The 7,841-nt window shown below is 38.5% G+C and overlaps 1 long non-coding RNA gene across 1 annotated transcript; it reads left to right on the top strand.

Annotated features, from left to right (window-relative positions):
- The first annotated feature begins 4,923 nt into the window (after positions 1 to 4,923).
- LOC106530426 (uncharacterized) lies at positions 4,924 to 5,200 on the top strand. Its single transcript, XR_001311786.1, has 2 exons — positions 4,924 to 5,005; positions 5,105 to 5,200. It is a non-coding gene; the product is annotated as an uncharacterized LOC106530426 (long non-coding RNA).
- The last annotated feature ends 2,641 nt before the right edge of the window (positions 5,201 to 7,841 follow it).

The raw sequence follows: 7,841 nt of genomic DNA, 5'->3' as shown, positions 1-7,841 counted from the left end.
TCATTTTATTTAACACTTGTGTTTTCACCTGATTTCAACCGTTATTGAACTCATATTTCCTTACAAAGCTGTTTAGATTGTCAAAAAGCCTGTGTTTTTAGGGTTATTAACAAAGTTCGTGTTCTCAGACCAGTAATATTTGGGGTCACAAGTTTTTGCCATGAATATTTTGTGGGTCAGAAGATAAAAAGTTTGGGAACCACTGGTCTAAAGGAAAGGAACTCTTCATTCCTGGTCTCAGACAGACAAAATGGCTTCAAATTATTGGATGATGTCCCCTTAAAAACAAAGAGAAAAAAAGACAAATTAAAATCATTACAACAATATCAATTACAGTATACCAACGACTTCTTAAGGAAAATGAACAAATATCTATTGCATTTACATTTATATTGGTTCACATCAAACCATCAATACAAGGTCAGTCATTGCACACAGAACAGGCAAATAACCATGAACAYATTAAAAGTAAGAGATCTGCACTCAAAATGACCAGCTAGTACATTAGAAAAGAAAAAAGTACACAAAGCATTAATCTACTGAAAAGACAAACATCTGTGCAGATATCTTACTTTTATTAATAGCCTCTAAGTTACAACTGCTACCAGCAGAAATGTCTCCTGTCAGCTGTTTGTCCTGCAGAAAGGTTTGAACAAGGCATTTCATCTGCCTCTTGCACTTGTCTGGATCTCTAAACATGGCAGAGGACACATCTGCCTAACTGCTGGATATTTCAGAGGGATCTTCTCCTGCGTTCTCCTGGCCATGTTGGAAAGTCCCTGCATGTAGTCTCTTCGAAATTCAAGGACTCTGAGCTCAGAAATATTTCTGCTCTAGACGGAGAATAAAGCAGTCAATGATTAGTACAATATACTGCTGAACACAATCTAGAAAAAGATATTTCTTATCACACCAAYCTTTGTGACAGATTCTGCACTCAACCTGATGTCAATGTCCTTTGRTTGGAGCCAGTTCTTCTTTCAGCTGATGAGCTGTAGAGTGGAGATATCCTGAAGGATCTCTCTCAATGAAGCATCTGAGTAGACTCTGACAAGTAAAATAATATACCATGAATTATAAAAATCTCAAACCATATACATAATTTTATCAGCAGTGGTTCCAGTTCTGGGATGAAAATGTAAAAAAAAAGCCTCTACCTTGATGAACTGAGCCAGGTCATTGCTGAGGAAAGGCATCAGTGGCTCACCTGTCTGGTACCTCTTCAAAAAGRGACTGAACTGGCAACAGTCAAGGAGAAGTATAGCCTGGCCAAGATGAAAGGGTCCTCCATGGCTTCCTCTACTGTATCAAAAGATGCTGTTCCAGGACTTGTGAGCAGTTTTCTTTGTACAGTTTCTATGTAGTGTGTGAGTGATGGCCAAACTTCAACAGCCTTTTCAATCACAGRCTGGTCTTCAAGCCAGCRATGACCACAGGAAGATAAAGGGAAGATGGTTGACTTGGTCACAGCAGTGTAGTCTTCTCTCCTGGCTGGCACGTTGTGAAATGATGTGTGCATGGCTCTCAGCAGCTTCTCTACTTGTCATTGGGAAAAACCWCTTTTGACTTCATTTAAAGTGTGGAGTCCACAGCTCCCCACAGCAATAAGTGGAGTACCACCAAACATTTCTGCATGTGCTTGTTGGAAGAGTTCAACAAATTTAAATCTGTCCATTGAAATGGAAACAAGTCTCCTTGGTCAAGGGGGTCCACACAGTCTGAGGGAAAGACAAAAACAAACATGAGACTTCAGACACTGTATTCTGTCTTATTTCCATTGAGACACAGGCCTAAATTATATTCATTCATTAAACCAAACAAAATATCTAAATATGATAAAAAAAAAATCATAAATGAAATTAAAAGAAGCAGGAAAAAATTAATTGTCTGCTCTCTTTTTTCCCAAAAATTAAATTCAAACAAAATCAATACTGAGAATTTATTTTGTTCTGACTTTAATCATTTTATCTGCTGATGAACAGCATGTCATGAAAACTTAGGTCATTAAAGTGTCATGAATTACTGGCTTAAACCCAAAAGTATTATTTCCATCACACTGGAGTCGACAATTGGACAAAAAAGTGCGACCCGTCACCTGGCGTTATTTGTCCATGAATCTGTGGTGTTAAAGCTCCACAGCTTGTATCAGATACCTCAGTGAACGTCTGTTTTATCTCCATCCATGAGTTTCTGACTGTCTTTATGACCGTCTGCTTCCAGGTAGCTCCAGCAGTCTTTGACGAGGAGCCGAAGAGTCGACAATGTGAACAGAATGACGCAATTGTTGTCATGAAACTGCAACAACCTGGCTGCTGTGCTTCAGGCATGACTCAGGAAGCCAAGCCTCCAGGATTTAAAGGAAAGTGTTCAGTGAAGTCAGCCTCAGACTGAAACTGGGAGTTAAAAACCAAATGAGCTTATTTCAGTTTGAAGCAGCTAAAAGAATAAAGCTGTGCGTTCTTTAAGAAACAGATTTAAGCAGCTCTGACAGGAATCTTTGTTCTGCAGCGTTTGGATGTAACTGCTACAAAAACAAAGGGGGTGGGGGACTGACGGGGACTCTGAGCCCCTCGAAGACCCTGCAGGCACAGAAAGACAGCGATCTGTTGGCAGAGTGCTGATTAGAGTTTGACGGAGGCTGTCTTCCTGGAGGAGGTTTGGACGGCTGACCTAGTTCAGCCTGGTGGGTCAGAGGGCGGTCTTCAGTCCTCTGCAGCCTGACTCCTGAACCCCCCCCCAGCAGCTGCATGAGGTCAGCTCTGATAGGCTGCTCCCCGCAGCCTCTTTCTTTGTGCGTTTTCAGAAAGATGATGCACTTTCATCTTTGATTTTCTGCTGAAATTGCTTTTGGTAATTTGGGAGTAGTGAGCCGTTTTCTGTGCTGCTCTTTGTGCTGAATGTTCAGAGCTCCAGCTTCCACTGTGAGTGTGCAGGAAAAAAACAAAACCAGAAGTAAATGAAGAAGGAAGATGGGAGGAATATAAGTGATGAGTAAAACAGAGTCAATAAGAGAAGAAGAAATGTCTGCTACAGTTGTCCTCGGAGTGGGCCTGAATTATTAAAACCTCCTCGTGCTCTCATCTCTGAGACTGAACGCTGCAGCACTTTTAATTTCCCTAAATGCAACTCATTTAATGTGTTGTTTAAACTTTAGTTTGTTTAATAAAACATTCAGTCTAACAGATGGTTCAAACTCTGAACTTTAGGTTTTCAGCTTCCAGCAAATAGACAGGCCCGCTGAAGCCCTAACACCATTCATTCTTGAGCTCTACTACTTTAAATTTTGTTAACATTTGTTCTTAGTTTTTTTATATTTTGGAAGTATTTATCAGATTTATTGTTTTATTTTTTTTGCCACTTCAGTAGAAAGCAGAACTGAATATCAGTTTCTTAACTTCTTCATCATCAGTGATTTTTTTTAAGAAGAAAAGGTAAGAGAAGAAAAAAATAGTGAAATGTAATAGAAAATAGTGAAAGAGCATTTAGAAGACGTGTGTAATACAGAAACCACAAGACAACACACAACATCTTGGCYGTACACCTACAGAAACGGAGGTAACAAAAACACAGCAACAAAAATGCATATCTGTATAAATATAATGATTATAACCTTGCTGAAAGCTATATCAGGTTTATTTGTAAGTTAACAGTTGTTCAATTTTTATTACATTTATTTTTTATTTTGTTTTGTTTTATTTGCATTTGTTATATTTGACATGAAATACTATGGGGTCATCTTTTCTATAAGTATAGAGACTGTTAGGACCTGCATGCACTGGGGTGGGCCGGTGTTTTTTTTTTTTTAACCAGGAGAAGCAGCAGGAAATGGAACAAATGGAGTTTAGTTTGTTGCCAAACAGGAATAATAACCCGTAAACGCAACCTTCAAGGTTTTTGGACATTGGACTTCTTTTGCCTGCGTGTGAAACATCACAGAGCAGCAGTGGCTCATTGAAATTTGTCTTGAAATAGGATGTTTGATTGGACAAACAATAACCATTACAAACTGATCTGATTAAATTATTTTTGGTTTAGTTTTCATCCAAAACAGAAATTCAATTATTTCTAATTGGTTCTAATTTAACTGCAAACATCCTTTTCTTAGATTTAAAGTTTCAGCTCAGTTCAAAGTTTGGTTCAAATAAATCTTTCATACATTATAATCATTATTAAGAGATTAAAACAGAAAATATCTTAATCTAAACCACCTCGGAGGATTTTTTTTTCTGTAAAATGATAAAATGTGAACTTTGTCAGCTGATAAAAGATGGCCTCAGAAAATGAATATTTAGCAGAAAGTAACCTTTGAAAGCTTCAGAGCTTTGAGGCCAAAGTGACCTTTTAGCTATGATAATATTTACATCTRAATGCTGAATAGATTTTCATCTTATTAGATGAAAATTAGTCTGTTTAATTTCTTCTGCTTTGATCCCATTTTAAACCCAGAACAGCTTTTATTGTTAAATATTATACAGTTTAAATTCTGTTTGATTCARTTTGAATGTAAAGTTTGTAAATAGAGTTGATTTAATCCTGAAATCAAAGCWGAGCGATGGTTGGAGACAGAGACCTGAAGCTCCCTGTAAGGATGGTTTGAATCCAGTTTATGTGAAACATCCTGAAAACAAAGACAGAATTCWTATTTTAAATATGTGTGAAGAGTTGAAGGGATTAGTTTAAACTCAGCTCCTCTCTGAGCTCAAACCAGTGTTGACAATAAAAGGCTCGTTAGAGCTCATGTCTTCCAGACGACTGGACCTCAGACAGTCCTGCCTTGCTTCTCTCCATGTGCTCGTCCTGCTCGTGCACATGCATGAATCAGATACGTGCACACATGAATGACTCATGAGCTCTAATGCAATTGCCTCCTTTGGCTTTTATTTTWTTWTTTTATTTATTTATTTGTCCCAGTGAGGATTTGCTGAGCTCGTCCTGAACGCACAGCCAGGAGGACTGCTGAGCATCGCTGCGCTCTGATTGGCTGTGAAACGTGTGCAGCTGCAGAGTGAGTAACTGTGTTTCATGTAAATAAGTCACTCAGGGTTTCTCTGCTGTCATGTTCCATTTGATCCTAAATATATAATAAAGGGGCTTTTCTCTTTAGGCCTGAGGATGCCCCCCGGCCCACAGTCTGATCTGGAGTTTGATACGAGGAAAAACACAAAAATACTTTCAGTTTATGATTAAATACATGACTGACTGTTTTTCTTTGGTCATAATTTAAATATCTCATTTTTTCTACAGAACAGGAGCCTGAATAAATGAATGTGTAAATAAACAGAAGAGTTTCAGTTTGTTCATTAAATGTTTTCATCTGACAGGTTTTATCAGGGAGCTAATTTCATAAAGAAAACCATCATTTAACCAACATTTAAATRTGTTTCTGCTGCTGTTCAGGGTATGTTCAATTTGTTTTTGTGTCAATAACTCAGCAGAACTTTAGCAAAAAGGTAAAAATGTTGAATATTTCAAAGTTTGTAAAACAAAAAGTCACCTAAATGAGCTGAACGACGTCAGACTTTAGTTATTACACCTGCTGAAAGTGGTTTAAGAAAACTAATGTTTGGAAAAAACTGAACATTTAGACWGAGTCAGCACTTCTACAACTATTATCTGACTCATCTGAACAATTATTTTCTGTTATTACCCATTTTAAAGTTAAAATGACATTTCTGCTGTAAATATCTGTCTCTTGTCTGCAGTCAYACTTYACAGTTATTAATCTGASAGYTTTGCACTGAAAATAAGTAAATTCTAATGTCATATTCTGATAGGTAACAACAAAACATCTTTTTATTCTTGCACAATCTTTTACATTATATTTTTAATATTAGTAGTATCATTGCTAGTTAGTGGTAGTTTTATTTATATTTATTTTATATTTAAACTGATGCTGCTGTGACACCTGAACTTCCCATCGGTGGGACAATAAAGATGATTTCTATTCTATTAACAATTAACAAAATGTAATATTACATTATTACAAAATGCATTGAACTGTTAATACATTTTGCATCATTTCTTACATTGTGCTGACACAAGCACAGAACTCAGTTCTGCAGGAAAACGTCTTTCAGGCTTTTCATTRATGCAAAGAATCCAAATAAAGCAGTTTGTTTACATGCAGTCTCCATGTGTTCTCCTTTATTGAAGCTGTCTGCARAGGACAAAGCTGATCTGCTCAACACTTGATGTGTTTCCTGTAAACGCATCTTTAGCTGGGATTTGAATACCTTCTGCTTGTTTAGCTGTGAGAGCGTTCTGGTTTTGGCTGTCAGCTGTGTTGATCCACAGTTGTACCAAGTCTGCAGAACACGTGGAGCCTCCTCCCTCATCATATTTACCCAGCCTGTGTTTGCTAACAGAGCTAAGCTAACCACACATGAGAAGATAACGGCACACAGATGCACGGTCGCTCAGTGGAGTCGGACGCTGCAGCGAGACGAAAACAAACACTCAGCTCCTGAAGACGGCTCTGTGACTTCACACTGTCGGCTGGAGGACCGCAGCTCTCAGCCGAACAAACAGCATCTGTTTAATCCTGTTTGATAAAGAGCCGCTCAGCTGGAACCTGGTTACCTGGAGCAGCTGAGGGGCGGGGCCTGGAGCTGAGGGGCGGGGCCTGGCGCGGAGGGGGCATGTTTCTGCACAGTTTTAATTTAATTTCTACAAACTCAAACCTTTTAGAATCATCTCATCTGAGTCCTTTAGTGAAAAATGAGTTCAGGAGCTGCAAAATGTAGTTTATTTTAACAAGGATACTTCAGTTTAAGTTTAAGTACAAGGCACAATGTACAGGRSTTAAACAATGAAAGTGAAACAGCTGTCATGTYASTGTGGGAGGTTTCATGGYTAAACTGGACCAGCCTGGTGGTCAGTCTTCATTAACTGCACATTGCACCAGTAAGAGCAGAGTGTGAAGGTTCAGTTAGCAGGGTCAGAGCACAGTTTGGATCTAAATATTACAATGTACACAACATTATGGTGACATACCAGAGTTCAACAGAGGACAAAGTGTTGGTGCACGTCTTGTTGGAGCATCTGTGACCAAGACAGCAAGTCTTTGTGATGTATGAAGAGCCTCAGTATCCAGGCTAATGTCAGCAGACCACCAAGAAGGACCAACCACATCCAACAGGATTAACTGTGGACGCAACAGGAAGCTGTCTGAAAGGATGTTCAGGTCTAAAACCAGCTGGTTCACTTTCAGTGTCTAACACCTGTACTTGTACTGCACTAGAAGTACACAGATATAATACTACTTCATGATAAATTGGGACTTTTTTAGTTCATAAAAAGTATTGTCAAAGTATACTGTTATAATGTCTTTAAGTTTTTTAACTTACCGAAATTAAGGGTGTATTCAGGCCAGGAAAGTCCTTTGGTCCAATTGTTTGGTCTGGACCAAAAATGGACTTTTTTTTCATTTGGTGCAGTTTGCATTCACATTGTGCTTTTTTGCAAATGAACTATAACTTGTAAACAAAGCCACGAGGCTGACGATCATTGCTCCCATTGGACAAAAAAAGGACGGGAGCGGGACTGAGCCACACTTTGAAGTAAACACAACTTAAGACCTGAAACTTCACATGTTTTAAAGTCAAACCAAAGCTAACAGTTTTTATCTCAGATGATACCAGAAATTAGCTGCAGGAAATTTGGGGAACAGCAGAGGTGATGCAGCATTTTGTTGCCATGGAAACAGGTGATGTTGTCCAGTTTGTTGGTGTGTTGTATTGTGAAGTGTCAGAGGTTTRGTGTGAGTCTGTGTGGAGGAGGAGTCACCTGGTTTCCATCTGCAGGACTTMAATYCAGCTAATTTATCATATTTAKAATGAAAG

The sequence above is a fragment of the Austrofundulus limnaeus genome, unplaced genomic scaffold (genome assembly GCF_001266775.1).
Source record: "Austrofundulus limnaeus strain Quisiro unplaced genomic scaffold, Austrofundulus_limnaeus-1.0 Scaffold520, whole genome shotgun sequence".
Taxonomy (NCBI): domain Eukaryota; kingdom Metazoa; phylum Chordata; class Actinopteri; order Cyprinodontiformes; family Rivulidae; genus Austrofundulus; species Austrofundulus limnaeus.
This window is presented reverse-complemented; position numbering and strand designations above follow the sequence as displayed.